The sequence below is a fragment of the Vigna radiata genome, unplaced genomic scaffold (genome assembly GCF_000741045.1).
Source record: "Vigna radiata var. radiata cultivar VC1973A unplaced genomic scaffold, Vradiata_ver6 scaffold_167, whole genome shotgun sequence".
Classification (NCBI taxonomy): Eukaryota; Viridiplantae; Streptophyta; class Magnoliopsida; order Fabales; family Fabaceae; genus Vigna; species Vigna radiata.
Window position 1 is genome coordinate 420,741 of NW_014542360.1, and position 21,136 is coordinate 441,876.

The 21,136-nt window shown below is 33.9% G+C and overlaps 1 long non-coding RNA gene across 2 annotated transcripts; it reads right to left on the bottom strand.

Moving 5' to 3' along the window:
* Positions 1–12,056: 12,056 nt before the first annotated feature.
* LOC111240836 lies at positions 12,057–20,211 on the bottom strand. Of its 2 annotated transcripts, XR_002666443.1 has the most exons (5): positions 19,765–20,211; positions 19,570–19,696; positions 15,697–16,148; positions 15,487–15,615; positions 12,057–12,449 (listed from the first exon to the last, which is right to left on the bottom strand). It is a non-coding gene; the product is annotated as an uncharacterized LOC111240836 (long non-coding RNA). The 2 variants fall into 2 exon arrangements; XR_002666444.1 differs by lacking the exons at positions 12,057–12,449; positions 15,487–15,615; positions 15,697–16,148 and adding an exon at positions 16,167–16,460.
* Positions 20,212–21,136: the final 925 nt, after the last annotated feature.

Sequence of the window (21,136 nt, forward strand, 5' to 3'; positions counted from 1 at the left end):
CAAGCTCCTCGTGCCCTCCATGAGCTCCAGCTGTGAAATCGCGCCTCCAAAGAATCAAAGACCCTTTTCTCTTCACGTTCTCAACTTAAATAAGGTGTAACCGCCACATCATCACGCCAGCGCTCAGCGCTAATATCTAGATGTTCAGCGCCAGTTTTCTGGGAAATGGATGCCCAACGTTAAGGTTCCAGCGACCTGGGCACAACTCTCGTCATTGTGCGACACTCAGCACTCATTCTAGCGCTCAGCGCCAGTGTTTTTGCTTCCTTTTCCTCCCATTCTGTGCAAAGTTGGTTGCTTCAGTGGTAGGTTCATTTATACATTGCTGGAGGTTCTTCCAAGTACTGTATAAGCTACAAAAATAGGGAGATTTGTGATGAAATCACATCGACGTAGCGCAAACACAGTTATTTATTAAAACACGACAAAAGAGAGGATTTAGCAAGTTACAAGCCAGGAAAGAGTTGATTTTGCTACAAAAGCGACGCTTAGATAATGGTAATATTTAGCATTATCAAAAATCACATGTCCTGAGATGAAAATTTTCCCATGAGAGTTAATGCATTTGTATTCTTTGTGTGAATTACTGTAACCAAGAAACACACACCTAGTTATATGAAAATGAAGCTTATTTTAATTGTATGGTTTGAGACAAGCTTAACAAGCAAAACTAAAAGGTTTCAAGTTTACATAGTCAAGTTCTTTCTTGTAAATCAGGGAGTATGGACTTTTGGTTGGATTTATTGATGATGGTAGTCTATTGATTAGATAAAAATAGTTGAGAAGGTTTCCCACAATTAGTGTAGGGGAATTCTGGCTTGTGCTAACAGGGTTAGGCTAAGTTCAACAACATGTTTGTGTTTTCTCTTAACCCTACCATTTTGTTGAGAGGTGTAGGGACAAGACATTCTAAAAAGAATTCTTGATTTTGAGGCAATCATTTGGGCAAGTTTAAATTCACCACCTCCATCACATTGAATGACTTCAATTTTTTTATTAAACTGATTTTCAACCATAGCTTTGAAAAGAATGAAGGCACGTGCAGTTTTTTATTTTTCCTTTAAGGGAAAAGTTCATGTGAACCTACTAATATTTGAACCCAGATGGAGAAAAATTGGGGCAAGACCCCAAAAATAAGTGTGAATTAAATCTAAAACTTCATTAGCTTGTGATAAAGAGCTTTTGAAAGGCAACATTTGCAATTTTCCTAATTGACAATCATAGAATGTGAATGAGTCACTAGATAATATTTTCACATTGCATTTCTTCAAGACCTTTCTAGAACTTTATTCTTAGGATGTCCAAGTTTTCTATGCCAATTTTCTTTAAGAGACATGTAGACATAAGAGTATTTATTGTCACATTGTTGATACAAGCCATTTTTAAGTTTCTATTTTAGAATAGCCTTCCTTGGTAGTTTGTCCTTCACAAAGCAACAATTTTCATCAAACTCAACAAAAACATTGTTGTCAGTAGTCAATTTTGAAATACTCAACACATTTTTGGTGATTTTTGGAACATAAAGAACATTATGTAGATGAAAATATTTTAATTTGGTTGTTCCTAAGGCCAATAATTTCAATCTTTCACCATTTCCAACAAGTAAAGAGTTCATACCATTATTTTCACCAAGTTCCTCAATTTTGTCACTTTGGTGAGTCATGTGGTTGTTGGCTCCACTGTTAAAATACCATTCATAATCTTGACCTTGATAAGGTGAAACTTGAATGTACTGTGTTTTTCTTATTTTTAACTTTCAGTACAATGAGTTTTCCCTATATATAACTTATAAAATCGATAATAACATTGTATAGCAATGTGGCCAATCCTTTTGCATACCTAGCATATTGGTATTGCCACCTCTCATGCCTTTGACATTAGAGTCTCTCCAATCGCCTTGAGATCCAAATTTGTTTCCTCTCAACTCCTTCTTGGTAGTAAAATTTGTACTGTTGAAATTGTTGAGTTGATATAATTTGCTTTCAAAGGTTAACAATTGATTTTACAATTCAACCCAACTAATGTTAATCTGGTTAAAGAACTTGACACCGACTAGATTCTAATTAGAATTCAAACCATTTAATGTCTTAATCACTAAATTAGAGTTAGAGATTGGTGAACCTACTAACTTTAACTTGTCAACAAGGTTTTTCATCTTGCCAAGTTATTTCTCCATGTTGTTGTCTCCTTTCTGTGTGTTCTAAAATTCAAATTTTAGATAGTTGATTATAGATTTAGTGTGTGCACTAGCAAGACTTTGTGATTTGTCCCAAAGTTGTTTGGATGTTTCACAATGAAGCAATTGAGTTGCAATGTCGATTGACACAGAATTCATCAACCATCCTACAATGGCTTGATCTTGGGTTTGCCAATCCTCGTAGATAGGATTGACTTTTGTTACTGTCTTCCCTGTAACAATGAATTGGTCTAAACAATATATTGTCCCTAACATATAGCCATCAAGTTTACATCCTCTAATAATTGGTAAGACTATATATTTATATAATAAAATAATTGTCTTTGTCCAACTTGACAGATATTTTAAAATGTAGGTCATTTTTGTTAGGAAACAGGTAGGCTTCGTTTTACACCAAGAGGGGGGGGTGTGAATTGGTGTTAGTTCAAAATCAAAATCTTTTCGCAATCTTGGTATGAAAATTCAAAGCTTTTGATCTTTTCTTGAAATGCAAGTTATGAAAATTCAATACAGCTGAAAAATGCAGTTGACTGCTAAACAAATATAGTCAAATGGAAATAAAGAGTGCAGGGATAGAGAAAATCAAACACTGATTTTTATACTGGTTTGGCCAATAATGCCTACATCTAGTGTCCTTCCAACCTAGGAAGCAAATGCACTATAATGGTTGCGGTTTTTACAACAAGGAATTTATAGAAGCACCACGCAAAAATATAAATCTTCTCTCTAAACCAAAACCAAATATAGTTGCACACACAATCAGAATTGCAGCAAGAATCCCCTCTTTTGCAATCTGCACCCACGTCGAACAATCCTCAACGTGTCACCAACACTCTTCACAAGATGTCAAGCCTATCACAACAGACTTCACAGGTTGCCAAGCCTTCAATCAAACGTAGCAGTCTTCACAGGATGCCAAGCCTTCAATCAAACGTAGCAGTCTTCACAGGATGCCAAGCCTTCAATCNAACGTAGCAGTCTTCACAGGATGCCAAGCCTTCAANATCAAACAGAAGCACCTTCTTTGTGCAAATATTCATCAAATAGTGTGAGCAATTGACTCCTCCCTTTGAATTTCTCTCAAGCAAGATCACCACCGTCTTCTTAGAGAATTCTTGGAGCTTATAAAGAATTCAATCTGAAACAGGAAAATGAAAATGTCAGATCACAAAAGTCATAGAACAATTAGCATCCTGTCTATTTATAGTTTTCTGTTATATCATATTGCTTCTCAGTCAAATAGCCTACTAATACAGTCGACTGTATTAAAACAGTTATAACATATAGTCAACACAAAGGCTCCTCAGTCAACAAAATCAATACACATTTATTACAGTTCACCAGGTCACACAGTCTTAACTAACTTTTGAAAAATATAGTTGTTTGAGCGTGTAGGCTTAACAGAATTTTAAACAGATCATAAACACAGTCGAATATGTGATTCACAATGTCGACTGACACATGAAAAATCACTTTGAAATTATTTTCAACACAAAATCTCACATAACGCAGGTTCACAAAATTTGTACAAAGATTTTAGCATAGTCGAATCCATTAAGAGTGTATTCGATTGGACTAGAACTTTGTCACAAAAAATATAAGTTCAAAAGGTGCTTGTGATCTTTTCTTTCAAAAATGTGCAGCAATCAAAAACATTTTATTTCACATTTCAGTACAAGAATGTTCCACAAATATAACACTCAATCAATCATAGGAACATACATTGTAAATCAACAAAACATGTTCAGTAGATATAACAAACACTTCAAAACAAGAACATGTAATACTGGAATATGTGTACTGTTATTAAGCACTGTGTTGTCATCATCAAAAACTAGTTTGATATAGAGTCTGTGTTGTCAACAATCTCCCCCTTTTTTTATGATGCACAACCATGATTAATAACTCAACCATGTTTGTACAGTAACACAAATGACACAGTAATAACATACATCAGAAACAATTAACACAGTTTAGTTACTCTGCATATACAACAAAAATATCAAGCATATAAAGTATGATGCAACAATTCTCCCCATATAGACTTGCTCTCATACAGTCATGAATATCTCTCCCCTTTTGTGCACTAACAAAAAAAGAATGCTTCAGATATTTATGCAGTTTTGAAAACCAACAGAGATGCATCATAAAGATATGTAGTTTATGAAATACAATGATGCTCTCAAAATCACAAGTTCATCACAAAAAAACATTGGAAACTTCCCCTGAAATATAGATGTGTGATGAAACAATGTGTAAAGCAGTGATACTCCCCTTGTCATTATGCATGAGTTTCAAAAACATTATGAGTGCATAATGCATAATATCTCAGATTAAGCAACAGTTTAAGCACATATTTGTATCATTGTCAAATTTTCAAATCACATATTTATGCAATGATACAAATATTAACAATCTCACAATATTATCTCAATTCAGATATTTAAACATGTAAAGAGCAGAGATAATAGCAGAATATTAATGATTTAAGCAGACAATAAGGATAAAATCAAATTCCAAAATTGAAATTGTTGACCCATTCAGACGTAGTTGAATGCTTTAAATCATCAGTCGAATGCATTGCTTTTGCAAATGTTGAATTCCAATTATAGATCTTCAAAGCAATGTCCTTCCTGCAAAACCTTTCAACAACCTTTTCCAGATCAAGCATAGTGGTTAAGCAAGAGTTAAATCGTTTCAAAACAGAAGTCAATATATAAAGATGTATGAGAGTTCAAGCATAGTTGACTTTAGTCAGAGCATAGTCAAATCAATCAAGCAATTCATCAGATTTCATTCAAACAGATTAAGTAAATGGATTGATTCAAACTACTAATTTCATTTCCTTCAAATAAAAGATATTACATTGGTGGTGTAAAACAAGGAAATAAAAACAAAAGATAGACTTAAAAGATATGGCATACTAAGCCGTATACAGAAGAAAAACTCTAAGACTTTCAATTTTTCTTCTTCTTCTTTTTTTCACAAAGTCACCAAGTATCATGTTATTGTCATCAGAATCACTGTCTTCATCTTCATTCTTCTTGCTTTCATTTGACTTCTCAGAATTACTTTTATCAACAGTTTCAGAATTACCTAGATGTCCATCATGACTTTGCGTTACATTCTACTTTTTCAAAAGGTTTATCACCAATTTCAATCCACTCAGATAAATTCTTTCAAACTCGGATTTTTCCCTATAGTTGCTGTTGAGGATAGATTCCAGTACATTCTCTTCACTTGGAGTCCCAATTTTGTAAGTCCAACCTTCATCAGTTTTTGTCATTTGCGTAAGATGCAATATAGTCTGTTCAATCATGCTTGTTCTGGAGCAAGGTTTACTTGACTCGTTGACATAGTCAACTCCATAGTGAACAATATCCTTTGATATAAAACCGCAATATGGCAACTTTGCAGACTCCATTTTAGTAACATTTAACATATTGTTGAATATAGCAGCAACCTAGTTGACTTGAATGTTTTCCTTCAATGCTTTCAGCAACATTAAATCCTCAGTAGTGTCCTGTGCATGATTACCTCCTCTAGGCATTAGAATCCAAGAGATGACAAGTATAACAAGTCTATCATCTAATTTCATTCCTCCTGTTTTGTAACTAGAATAATCTTTGACTTCGTCAGGATTTCTCAGTGTGTTTAGATACTCAGTGATTTTATGGGATCCTTCAATTCCTATGTGGCAAGATTCTCCTTCAGACTTTATCCCTGCCATATTCATCCAAAGTTCTTCAGATAGTTTTATATTCACTCCCTTCACCCTGTAGCAGAGTATACCGTCTTCAACTCTTAGATTACAGTAGAAAACTTTAACCAGATCAGGATACCAAGGGTCAGACATTTCCACAAGCTTTCTCAACCCTTGACGTTTAATCCATCTTTGAAATTCGAACCCTTCTTCTCTGAAAAATTTCATCTTCAAGTATTTGTGAGGTATTAAACTCCTCATCTTCCATCAGTCCAGAAACTTAGCTTGTATATCATCATCACTTATCCATCCACTGAGTTCTGGAGCCCGTCGAAGTCGCTTCTGACCAATTGTCTTGATACATTTCTTTTGTGCTGAACTTGACTCCATTTGATATGTAGAGACAGTAGAAGAAACAAAGATCTTTGAAGAAGATAATGACAGTTCGAAGAGTGTAATTATGATGCAGTTCCAGTAATACTTGAGGATTTAATCTGATATGTGTATTAGTGTTTTGGAGGGAACGCATAATTTTCATTTACGCACCAAAATGAAATTTCAAATTTCAGATTAACCAGAACATTTCATCACCTAGTCGAATATATTAATATACCAGTCGACTGTGACTTTAAAAATCATTTTCAATCAAATTCAATCATACAAATCATTAAGCACACAACACAAACAATCATACAGGAACAATTAATTAGTATATGCATGATGCAACAGATAGATACAGATTTACCAGTTGTAGACACTCAAGGTGTTTGATATGTTCCATAGTTAATTAATCCTTGACAACAATTCTGCATCAGCTACATATCCTGCAAAACAATTATGTTTTGGTTGCTGGTACCCATTTGACTTTGGGTCCTTGATTGTTAGTTCTTGATTCATGTTCCTTTGGTATCCATACACATAATCCTTGAGGAACAACAACATTTCTATAATAACAATTTCTAACAGTATGACCAACACAATTGTAATAAAAACATGCATTTCTAGCAGGTTTTCTTAACTCATTAAGTTTCCTAGCATTGGTTCTGTTAGAGTAAGCTTTGTATCCAATTCCTTGTCTATTTTTAATTCTGCTAGATGAATTTAATACATCTAAATTGTCACTAGCTTGAGTAAACTTAGCTAGCTTGCTAGTCAAGTAACTTATCTTTTCAATGTGTGTAGGAAAATTTTCACAAGCTTTTTCAATAGTAACAGTTTTAATTTCAATATTTCTAGCAGATAACAAAGCTTCATTCAATTCTTTTTGTAATTTCTCATTTTCTGTAATAAGGCTATCAATTCTATATTCATAATCTCTTTTTTCAGAGTTCAGTTGATTAACCTTGTATTCCAGTCACATTGCTTCAGCATTTAATTCCCTAAATGTCTCAATCAACTGCTGATATTTCTCTTCTATAGGCAGCTTTTCAAATTCATCATCACTATCACAATCACTCTTTGCAGTTCCAACCATGTGACATATGTTGGATTTCTCCTCTTGGTCAGCATCTTCATTACTTAAGCTTTCAGAATCTGAGTTTTCCCAAGCAATGTAGGCTCCTTTTCTTCTCATACTTCTGCCTTGAGAGAATCTTTTCTTTCCTTTCTACTTTGGCTGTAATTCAGGACAGTCAGGCTTGATGTGACCTTCTTTTCCACATTCATAGCACTGGACAACATTTGTGCTGAAGCTTTTCTTTTTGCTTTGACTTGCATGGTTAGACAGTTGACTATCATTTTGCATAAGTCGACTAAACTTTCTTATCATCAAGGTCATCAGTTCTTTGTCGTCTATCTCTATTTGTGTGATGTTCTTGCTTTCAGCCTTCAGAGCTATGGACTTATTTTCCTCAATCTCCTCTTCATCCTTCAGTCTACCAAGTTCTAACTCATGTTCCCATAGCTTGCCAAACAAGGTAGCCATATTCATAGTTGTTAGATCTTTGGATTCAGAGATTGTAGTGACTTTTGGTTGCAATTTCCTGTTCAGGCTTTTCATAATCTTGATGTTGATCTCTTCTTTGTCAAAGACTTTGCCAAGAGCCATCAGGTGATTTACAATGTGAGTGAATCGTTTATGAACATCATAGATGCTTTCACCAGCTTTCATTCTGAACCATTCATACTCTTGTATCAACGAATTCTTCCTGGCTCTCTTGACTTCATCTGTGCCTTCATGTGTTACCTCTAGAACATCCCACATTTCCTTTGCAGACTTGCATTGGGATATCCTGAAAAATTCATCAATAGTTAGTGCAGAGGCAATAATATTTCTAGCTTTAACATCATACTGAGCTTTTCTATTTTCATCAGTAGTCCACTCAGTAAAAGGTTTCGAAACAGTTTCACTATCAACAATTTTTGTAGGCACATATGGACCATTCAAAGTGGCATCCAAAATTCCTTTATCTTGCGATTCAAGAAATATCTGCATGCTAATTTTCCAAAAAGGGTAATTTTCACCAGCAAATAGAGGTGATCTGTTTGTTGAAGCACCTTCACCAAAAGTTTGAAAATTTGAAGTGATCCCCAGGTTTTACAGTCAAATAGAATAAAAACAGAGTCGATTGAACTTTCAAATATCTTATGAAAACCAGCTCTGGTGCCAATTGTTAGGAAACAGGTAAGCTTCGTTTTACACCAAGAGGGGGGTGAATTGGTTTTAGTTAAAAATCAAAATCTTTTCGCAATCTTGGTATGAAAATTCAAAGCTTTTGATCTTATCTTGAAATGCAAGTTATGAAAATTCAATGCAGCGGAAAAACGTAGTTGACTGCTAAACAAATATAGTCGACTCGAAATAAAGAGTGCAGGGATAGAGAAAATCAAACACTGGTTTTTATACTGGTTCGACCAATAATGCCTACATCCAGTGTCCTTCCAACCCAGGAAGCAAATGCACTATAATGGTTGCGGTTTTTACAACAAGGAATTTATAGAAGGACCACGCAAAAATATAAATCTCCTTCCTAACCCAAAACCAAATAAAGAACCCGGCTCATCCGGGTTGAACTCGTGGTGAGCCGGGTTGGCTCACCAACCCACCTAAATTTTTTAATAAGTATTTTTTGTTAGGTTTGTCATTTTACGAAATATAGAAATGGAGGCTTAAGTGAAATTATTTTTGTATGCAATATTTATACCACATGAAAAATCCAAAAATCTATACTTAGTAACTGAATTTTTATGCAGAAGCAAATTTGATCGGTATGAAGTCATTAAAAATTTTGTTGAGGAGATTTTGCGATATATTTGTGAGAATTAAATATTATGTTTGATTGCTCATAAATCTAATTTAAGACCCTTCCCCTTTATTTAGATTTGAATTAGAAATTTTTTGTTATTTTTTTCATAGAAAAAGAAAAACTTGTAGATTAAGTAAGTTAGTGAACCAACTCGTTTAACCCACCAACCCATGGTGGGTCGGGTTAAGTTCAATTTTTTTTGGCTCGCTAATAAGTGAGTCGAGTTTGGCTCACTAAGTGACCAACTCGTGGTGGGTTGAATCAGGTTAGGTCGGGTAGCCCGTTTTGATAGCTCTAATGACTAACTAAGCAAATGTGCAAAAAAGTGTTTTATATAATGAAAATAACAATTAACATCACATACTTAGTCAATCATACAAATTATTGATAAAGAAAAGCATATTATATACAGAGACTCATACAAGACTCGATATTATCCAAATACGTATATTGATATCAAACTCTAGCAAGTTTTGCACTTGTGGTGACCTTTACTACTCTGTAGAGTCATTATCAATGAGTTTCACTCTACCACACACAAGATTAGTCTATTGTCATCTTTGGTCAAATAAAGCCCCTAGACTAGAACCTCTTTATCCTTTCACCACATACATCACCTTTCTTTACTTGAGACCGAATGATTATTAGAGCGTTAGGATAACTTCCAATATTGAATCCTTATATCAATGTACACACTATTGAAACAAAAACCTAATCCTCCTTGGATCAGTACCAACCATCCTTATACAAATTGCATAAACAGATAATTATTTCAACAACTTAAAAGAAATAGTACGCAAAAAGAGTGAAAATAAAAATGGTTGAAACTATGTTAGTTTTGCTCAGCAAGGTATCCACTCGCTCAATGAGTAATGCCCAACGACTAGATGCCTCGTCCAACAACACTACCACTAGTACTCACAGAGATTAAATCACTCATAATTCACTCAGTGAAGAGTTTTTGTGCCCAATAACAGTAAGTTAATCAACACTTTTACTTTGGAGTTTCTCAATGAGAATATCCTCACCCAACAACTACCAAGTCAGTGGCTCTCTAACCTTAGTCTCGCTCAACAATGCAACTTCTTGCTTAGTGAGTCTGCATATTTCTGCAAAACTTAATTCTACGTATTTATACTATTCCAATAATACAAGTTTAGTCCAATACCACATACAAAATTTAAAACATACCAAATATGAATCATACAACCTTAAATAATCACATTTGCAATGCCATTTCAACAATGTTATCAAATTTCAGCATACAACTCAAATTACGCAAATTAGGACCATAATTACCTCCATTTCAATAGAAAATATTCATCACATAACTCATTTAATCAAGCTAATCAAGTGAGTTACAATAAAATATACAATTAGTAATTTTAACATTTCTATAATCTAGAAACAGAACCATTAGCTTCTCTTATTTGTGAGACAATTAAAACAACTTTGAAACATCACATTCCCTTCAAGCTCATAAGATGTTATATTTATACCTAGAAACAACACAAACACGATCAGGACAAACTACAAGAAAAAGGCCATTTACATACGGATTATTGCATACGTTTGTTGATTTCCCAAGCTAATTGCCTCGTGAATATATTGCAATAGTACACTGAATGTACTGCAATATCTGTTTGAGTAAGTTTTTATCTTCACCAACTTTTTTATAAAGATCTTTAATTATAGTCGACAATGTACATGTACATGTGCCAAAGAATCATGGAGTGTTTATGGTCTGATGATATGGGGATTTTTTTTTTTCTTACATGTATTGGCTAGGGATCACTTATAACACAAATCTGCATCAACTAATTGAAAATTAAAGTACCAAGCTTATCAACTTTAAGATGACTATTAATTTTTCTTCCAGGATATTACTTCTAGGTCTTTTGATTGCAGAATTGGCTTTCTCATGGAGATCTCATCTTCAGAGAATTACCTGATATGGTAAGAATTATGAAAAGCTCATGTAAATAATGATATTTGAATATGAGAATAACTTTTCTTTTGTGGTTTAACTGTCTTTATGGGCCATTGTTAGCCCAATTGTTTTGACACATCTTTTGTTTCTTTTGGAGGTCTTTATGGGCCATTGTTAGCCCAATTGTTTTGACAAATCTTTTATTTCTTTTGGAGGTTGATAAAAATATGATTGTAAAAAAGGGGAAGAATTATGCTAATTTTACGAACTATAAAAATAATGAATTAAACTTACAATATTAAAATAAAAATAATGAAGTTGTAATTTATTAATTTTTCCTTCTTCATCGTTTTTGCTAATGCTACTGAAAGTTTAACGAATAGACAAACAAAATAAGATAGTGGAGTGAATATAAGGTACAACCGTTTCCATTCCAACTTCAATAGGATTCTAGGCCAAAATTGGAAAAAAATCATGTATTATTATTTATAAAAATAATAAAAGTATTTCATGATGGAATAGTTGCATTTCTATTTCTTTTTAGATAAAATGTTTGATTATTTGTTTTAATTCTTTTCTCCTTTAACAATGTGTTATTGATATGTTAAAAGTTATGGATTTCATTTGCATTTAAATGACTTTATTACTTTTTTTCCAATATTGGTTTGACAGTAATAATTGTTTTTTAATTAAGGATTACTCGTTATTAACTTTTCAACTGGAATAAAGTTCACTCAAGTAGTAATATATATATATATATATATATATATATATATATATATATATATATATATATATATATATATATATATATATATATATATATATATATATATATATATATGTGTGTGTGTGTGTGTGTGTGTTTTAGAGTACTGACATGTGGTTAATGTTTTTTTTTTATGACTAGAAGTTGTGTGAGAGCATGCCAAGTCCTTTTGGAGAGTCAACGATAAGCTATAACAGTCTTTCCAAGATGTCAAACATTACATTCACAATTGGAGATAAACCTCCTGTCCTTACATCAAAGCAGGTTGGGGTTTGAACATTCCATAAATTAAATCATTGTGACTTTGGTGGATATTGTCATCTTTTATAATTAACTACACGAATGAAGGGCATTACCTGAGGCCAAAATCTCTCAGAAAACGCCAGAAGCCGTCAGTAAAGACCAATTACCGATGGCTGACCGACGGTCAGAAAGTCGTCGGTAAAACCTGTCACTAACCTTTACTGACGGCTTTTGCCTCTCAGTAATTACCGAAGACCTAAAGCCTTCGGTAATTACCGAAGGTCAAAAGCCTTCGGTAAAGCCTTTGGTTTGATTCAGTGAAAATTGTTTCATATTTGTATTTCTTATCCAACCACACAGACCTGCATAAAATATTCACAACACACACAGACCTGCATATTATTGTCTATCCCAAAATCTTTCGTTCATTGATGAAAAATCATAAAGTACTAACAATATCATCATAATGTACTAACATCCAAATGTAGCAATATCATCCATTTCTTCTAACAATATCATAATGTAGCAATATCATCCATTTCTTAGCAAAGATAATGTAGCAAAATCATAATGTACTAACATCCAAATGTTAGGATCATTACTATATTCTAACAACTATGATTAATAACAAAATAAAACTAAAATTGTACATAGTCTTCTTGTTTTGTTTTTGTATATATGTTGTGTTATATTGTCTCTTAGAGTTGTGTTCTAAAAAGAGAGAAAAGAAAAGAGACAAGATAAAAAAAAATACAGAAAAAATGAGAAAAAAAATTGTTTTGTGAATAATGGAGTCAAGAAGAGGATTGAATTAGAGGTTTTGGGTGTGTTTGAATGTGTTTACACTTGTTCCCCATTGCTGCTCTATTTCTTTTGGTTTATAGCTTCTCACCCATATTTATCCTTCCTTTTCCTTGGCCCCATTACATCCGTAAAAGACCTTTTGATTTGAACATGCATACATTTTAAGTGTTGATATTAGAGGTTTGCCAAGACTGTTTGTTGCTTGTTTTCTTGAGTGCATTGAGTTGACATTGTTTACCTTAGACACTTGAGAGAAACACTGATAGTGTGCATCTGTGAGGTTCTGTTGCTTTTGAATCACCTCTTGAACTGATTGATCATTTTGCCATGCTTGGAATTGCTTGGATGATTTCTCTGAGTATCTGTTTTCTTTGATTCTGTGTTGGATACTGTCTACTTCCTTTCTTTGTCCAGATTTCTTGACGATTATGTAATTTTGTTTGTTTCTTACCTTGTTAGTCTTTGTCATTTGTCTGTTGAGTCTGTGTCAATTCCCTGATGCCCGTTGAACTGTTCCCTGGTTTTCGTCTTGGTTTTGCCCAAGAGTGCAAAAGACTAAGTGTGGTCTATTTTGATGAGTCGATATTTTATTGATTTCACTTAGTTTATTGTGCTAGAATTAATCAGGGAATTGTGCTTAATTTTCCGGTATTTTTCCGTTTTTCCTAAATATGCTTAATTTGACCGAAAATTCTAATTTTAATTAATTTGAATTTTCTGAGCTAATTATTTGCATTATTATTTTCAGGAAAATTTTGGAAACACAATTTGGGACATTTGGAGTGCTATCAAAATAATTCAAGACTCTCTGCATGGAAAATTTAGAATTAGTTATATTTTAATTTAGTAGTTTAGAATTAATCAATGTGTAACTTAAAAGTCTAGTTTTTTTTAGACAACCTTTGCACATTGGGCCATTAAAAATATGTTGGGGCCCATATTTTGGTGACACATGTCCTACCTAGGGTTGGGTGGACCCCACCCATTTTAAGAAACACTCACGGCCTAGGTATAGGAGCCGTCACACTTGTTTTTTTTGGGAAGCTTTGAACGTTTTTGGGATGCAAGGATATCCACGCTGTTCAATGGGTTGAAGGAGGAGAGCTCCAATTTATTTTCCTTTGCTGATTTATCAATTCCTTTTCATTTAGTTTTTGTGCATTTTTTTTTATTTAAAATTTTGATGAGCTGTTGTCACGGTTCTGCTGCAAGGGATGTGCTAGTATTGTTTTTGCATTTCATAAATTGAATAGAAGATTAGGTGTTGCGTTGGGACGGTACCAGGAGCAAGGTTCCAGCTGCCATCTAGAATGGACTTTTCTTGGAGCATGATGGAGTGTGAACACGTTGCTGGAACGTTAAAAAAAAAAGGGCTCTTTCCTCTCGGCATTTTTAGCTAGTTGTTGCCATGTTTTACAATATTCAACTCATTTCCTTGCTTTTAAAAGTTTGGTGCAGTATGGTGATAGAATTTTGCTAGCTTTCTTGCATTCGTTTCATGAATTGAAAGTAGATTAGGTAAGCATTTGGTGATGGGACGTGGTGCAGTGGCTCATTCATTTAATGCTTTTCTTTTTTTTTCTTAGTTGATGGAATTAGAATTAGGATAAATGGAAGAAGATGGTTCATTTTTCACTATTCATGCTTTCCCTTTTTCTCTTAGCACTTTTACCATGATGAATTGCTTTTATTGTTTAGCTTACTTGTTAAATTTTAATAGTTTTAATTATGTGTGGATATTTGTCTATTTTGAGTTGGGTTTAGCATTTTCACTCTCTAGACTCGATTTTAAAAAAATAACTGCAACCACACCAGAGGTCCAAATACTACGTTTTATGTGTCAAATGAAAGATATTTGAGTCTATTTTCCAGGAAAAAAAACTTCATCTCATTTAGAGCTCTGTAGAAAACGTTATGCATAAAACATTGAGCAAAGGTCAGAGTTGTCCTGTTCCAGTGTGAATTTTTGTATTTACTGTAGCAGTTTCGTTTTTACTGTTTTAATTTCATTTTCATGCATGGTGAAATGTGTTGTTGCATTTAATTTCATTTTAATTGAATTTAATTACGTTTTTACATCTGCGTTTTAATTTAATTTCATTTTAATTTTTCTGCATTCACCATGCAAACCTTTCACAAACCCAACACATTCAAACCCCCCCCCCCTTTGTGTTTGACCTGATTCTCGAACCATAGTTTGGTCCTTGAGAGACAACCTAGGAGTCACTTCCTAGTCTATACTGCATTTCTCATATGCAATCAAATTTGTATGGGCCACGACACCCATCAGCCACCCTTTTCAGACGCTCTGTTCCTCTAGGCTGTAGCACACTTGATTCGAAACTCTGCTGAATTCAATGAGCAAGCAAAGAGTTCCAAATGTGCTCGCCCAACCAGTAAGGGCGCTCCCCTACAATGCAGGCATCCCTAAACATCTCTAAGAGCTGATGAGATGCTTTCATGTGGAAATTTCTATGTATTTGTGTTTCATGTTCAGGTTTCCACTACACCTTCATTTGTACATTTATAAACAAAACAAAAATTGATTAATGAACATAGTAAAATAAGAATGACAGTTACTTTAAAGTTGGTTACCTTAAAATGCTCTCAGAATGGCTTTCTGTCATCTTTAGGTATTGCTCCCCCCAAGTAGGCCATGGACTCAAATACTATTGCTTAATTGATCATGTGATGGCCTGGGAAGTAACCCTGGATGGAATAAACCTGCATATAAAGAAATAAAAGTCATTTCAAATAAGACAGTCTTTAAATATAAAAATGGTTAAAAAGGGATTAAAGTCTTACCCTTTGCCATATGGCTCAACCCATGGTCGATCATGGAGGGGCGGATCAACACCTTCACCATCACCAGCTGAATCTAGATCAGCAGATGGTGTGGCAATCTCAGAAGGTGGTCTAGAAGATGAGGAAGGGTATAGAAGTACAGTCGGGGGGAGGATTGGGGGTAATAATCACAAGGGGAAGAAGAGGGTCTGCTACAGGGGTAGGAGAAGGGTGTACTGCAGAGGTACTAGGAGGGTGTACTGTAGGGGTAGGAGGAGGGTGTACTGAAAGAGTAGGGGGAGGGTCTACTACAGGTGTAGGAAGAGGCCCCACGAATGATGGACTAGGGGCAGCAATGGTAGGGAATGTAGCAGGCACCCTAAGTACATACTTTGGGGCCTGTCGTTGCCTCTTTTTAGGCCTTGCTACCCCATTTCCTTTATCAGGACAGTCTAAACCTTCTCCAGTCATGACTACATTGAAATAGTTACAAATAAAGTGAAACAATACAAAAGAATAAGGAAGGATCACTACAAATTAAAGTGAATGTAAAATAATTGCATACAACTTTTAAGATGATATTTTACATAACTATATTGAAATGATAGTTCAATTTCCTACAATAGATGTCCAACATTCAATCACCGTCATCATGATCTTCATTTTCTTCTTCTTCATCATCATCATCTTCATCATTTTCTTCTTCTTCATCATCATCATCATCATCTTCTTCTTCTTCATCATCATCATCATCATCTTCTTCATCCTTATCTAGCTCACCAATTCTAGTGTAATTCAAGGTTTCAAGTACTCCAATTATGATTTTCTTCTAATTTTCAAATTGTAACTTCATTTTTATCTTTCTTTTATGTTTAAAAAGTTCCCTACATAGTTATTTTACAATTTCAATTAGTACTTTAATAAAATATTCATTCTTATCACTTTTAGCCTATTCTACTTACTACTTTAGTTAGGTTGTCATATTTTTAATTTTAGGTAAACCAAGGATAATTAAATGGAGTTATTTGAGGGTTGATCAAAAGCAAAGAAATCCAGTGGTTAAATGTTGATTAAAGGAAGAGCATTCACAAATGACAACAAGTGCATAATCTGAAAAATAATTGTAAACTTTCATATGCTGAACTTTGACTTTAGAGTTGACTTTCACAATTGAAGTCCAAATTCATGTGCAGGTTGTTGGAGACTGTAAGAGAGATATCTTTTAACATGTTGAAGGCCAAATTAACCACTGGAGTGCCCTTAACCACTACCAGTTGGAGCAAAGTTAATAAAGCTTAACCTAAGAGATGGTCTACTTTAGGCTTGGTGAGGAATTTTAAGTTTTTTAGTTAATATATAAACTATAAAACAACTATAACTTTGGTTTCTCCTTCTAGTTTGGCAACTTGGGTGATTCAAGATAGTATATTGTTACCAATAAGGAGTATTGGTAAATCTTAAAGACTTTTGTTTTGATGATACTACAAGAAGATTTAGTTGAAGAAGAGTTTAAGTGTATTTAAAAGCAATTTGTAGAACTTAAATGTAGTAGGAAAGCTTTTCAAACTTTGTAAAAATTACATTTTGAACTGCAATAATTGATTATCATGAAGCAATAATCAATTATCACAAGTCATTCAGGAATAATCGATTATCACTTCATATAATTGATTATCACTTTTTGAAAAACCTGTAATATACTTGAATAATCGATTATCACTTACAATAATCGATTATTCGTGGCAGTTGAGACCTGTCCTTTGGCATTCAGTGAAATTGGCTATATATTTGGCTTCTGTAAATTTCAGAGGCAACATTTTTGAACTGATAGCTAAGTAGAACACTGTTTGTCAGAGGAAAGTTCTCAGAAGCTTTGTTCAAAGTTCCTTTGCTTGGTCTCGTGAATAGGAGAGGCTCGTGAATCGTTGGTCGATTGCCAGAGCAAGCTCTCTTCGAGTTAGCAAGGTGCTCTGTCTGGTCTCGTGAATAGGAGAAGCTCGCGAATCGTTGGTCGATTGCTGGAGCGGTTCTCTTCGAGTTGGCAGAGTGTTCTTCTTCCAGTTCGTTCGTCGAAGGAAGGTTTATTTATCTGTTTTTCATTCACTATAATTGTAATCTGAGAAACATCTTTTTAGTGGAACTGTTAATCACTGTTTATAGTGATTAACGATTGGACGTAGATTCTTCTGAATCGAACCAGTATAAAAATTACTTGTGTGATTTTTCTACTCCCTGCACTTGTTATTTTTGTCTGCTCACAAACTGTTCGATAAATTTTCTGAAAGAAAATTGTTTTTCGAAAAAGGACTAACTTCTCTTTAAAAGTGACCGAACACGCTTATACGCTACTCTTAGTATTATTCCGCTGCATTATTCCTTCTAGTTTGGCAACTTGGGTGATTCAAGATAGTATATAACCAACATATATGCATGTTGGTTCGTTCTTTTACTCTACTTCATCCTTATAATTACTCATTTTAGTAATGAAGGTGTACTTTAATATTTTTAAGGGTATGGTCTTCTTCCAAGAGGGCATTTTGGTGAAAGGGTGGGGAACAAGGTGTGGAGGTTATATCTTAATAGTAGAATATTTATTGTAAACTTTAATATCGTTAAACTATATATAACATTAGAAAGAGTGGTCATCCTGCACTCTGTTATCATGCCATAGTGTTTTTATGGGTGAAAACTCTGTAGCTATCAGTTATTAGCTATTATAATTCCAATTAAATATCTCTTAAAACAAAGGCTACAATGATATCCTAACTAACAGAACATAACTAAAAATTATAATAATTAATAATAATAAATAAAGAGATCCTTAGTCTGTATGACCATATCTAACAGTTACGCGAATAAAAAATAAAGAAACTCCTGATTAATAGAATCATAACTAAGATATGTTATATTAAAATAATAAATGTCTAGATCTGAAATCAAGAATTTTGATATGTTGATCTTATCAAATGGGAGTAGATAAAACTCAAAGTAACTATAATAATCAAGGTTTATAAAGAGGGGGATGAGGACATTGAAAGACCTCTGGAAGCTTCTATGGAATTCATGAAAGAATCAACTGTTATGGCTGGTACAGACAATTAAGATGCTGATGTTGTAGTCAATGGGCAAAAAAACAACCTTGGCCAAGAGGCCCAGCTCAGGAGTAATATAAGGTTAATAAGAATTAGAGTTCAACTTTTGTATTCAGTAATAAAAAAGTGATAGGGAGGATTAGCAGGGTCAGTGAAGAGTTATGAAAAGCAATGGGAGTTTGGCTTTCTTGAATACCAACAGAGGGAGAGAAGTCTCTATGAAATATCTTTCCTGTCTCATATTGATACTACTTGGACAGAGGTTGATATTTTAGTAATAAAGTTGACACTTTACCTTATTTTAGAGTCTTAATTATTATTTTTAAAGACAGTTTTTAACTCTAAGAAAATCTTCCGTGATAAAGGTTATTTTAGTTTTTAATTCTTTGAAAATTGTTTAATGAAAATTTAAGACTTTGAAAAGCCATATGACCATTCTTCACCTCTAGATACTGGTACATAACAATTTCATAACAGAACACAACTCTTATAACATCATCATTCAATCAATTACCATCCCAAAACAGAACAATCCACTATATGTTACCATCAATCGAACCAAACATCTTCTATTCTAACGCAAATGAAAACAAAAGAAACATAACACAATCAACACCATCATTGCACAAAATAATAACAACATGTTCTATAACAAATCATGTTGCACAAACAAATTCAGAGCCTACATTGAACAAAGTCAAAACAATTCAGAGCATACATTCAACACAGCAATCTGACAACATTTTTATTGCACATTTAAGCATTTTACACTGCTCACTTCGTTTAGAGGCAAAGAGCTTACCTCCACGATACAACCTCCCTGGACGAAGACAACCTCCCAAGACCACGACAGGGGAAGAAGGGAACACTGTCCACACATTTTCCCTAAAGTGTGCTTCACTCAACCTTGGATGCACCACTACAATAGCCTGCAAAACGCAACGTACAAGGCATCACGACAGTGCCCATTTGTGAAGTCCTAGAATGAGAAACTTACCAACTCTGCAAAGGATCCTCTACGAGTGAATGCCTCTGCCTCTGCGCATGAGGGAAGGAGATGGAGGCTCTACTAATACCCTCCAACAAACCCTTGGTCTCGAACAAACCCTGTCACAATGGTGAGCCCCTGCAACCACAGAATGAGGTGCAACCGAGGACGACGTATATGAATGGTTGTGCGAAGGATGGAGACGACGTCCGTGAATGAAAGTTTGCCAAGGAGCTTCGAAGCAACCCAATTGGGGGAAAACTGGCAAGGGTTCGCTGAGAAAGTGAAATTATTTGGCTCAAAAATGAAAGATGGTTGAGGGAAACCCAAGTCTTGGGGTTTAGTAGTCGAGCATCTTACCGACAGCCATCAATCCTTCAGTAAGTTAAATCACTGTGCTAATACCGACGACCTAAAGGCCTTCGATAAAATTTCGCCGAAAATCACGCGTTTTCCTGTAGTGTTATGGCAATCAAGGATTTTGAAATTATTGTCTACCTACAATATTGTACATATCATAAAAGGCTTAGAATATCCTAAATACTTTATTATAATTATAAATTTTACTTTTTTAGATAACAAAAATCTACCATTAAAAATAAGAATAAAAGGAACTAGAGTTGCTTAAATATTAAAAGTGGGTCAAGATTAATATTATGTTCGGTTGTCAACTTTTCAAAGTTTGATATATTAGATTACTGTTTTTAGTTTGGTCCAATCAATCTAGTGGACTAATAAAAGTGAGATAAGGTGGGTAACTTGTAAACTCTTTATTTCTTATTAAAGTGGGTAACATATCTTCTACAAGTTGATATGTTACAAGGTCGAACCATACGAAGGTAAGTTGAACTATAAAGGCAATGATTTTAGTTTATAATCATTATTTGTCAATGGAATTTGAGATCACATTTATAATTATTATTCATAAATGATATTAGATTGGTTTTAGGCTTGTTGGTTATCTTGTAAGTTCATGATGAACTGACATCCTTATATTATGATGGATGTAAATCCTTATCTTAAATATTTTTGTGATGAAAACATGTTGGTTGGTGTCAGACAACCAAACAATCGTAGAAGATGAGCATGACAAGATATTCATAGTACATGGAGTTTCTAGAAGCAAAATAGAAGCAAGTGATGCTTTTGCAGTCGTAGTTGAACTAATAAATCTATTAGTGTCTAGTATAGTATTTATCATTATAAATGGTTTTGACATAGTGCCAATTTAGATTATTAAGTTTTTTTATTATGAGTATATATTAAAATTGTGGTTGTTGATGTTAGTTTATGGGTCATAAAAGGAATAAAAATTAGGATAATCTATTTTTTTTTTTATAAAACCAAAAGTTACATATGGATTTTTCCATATATAATTACA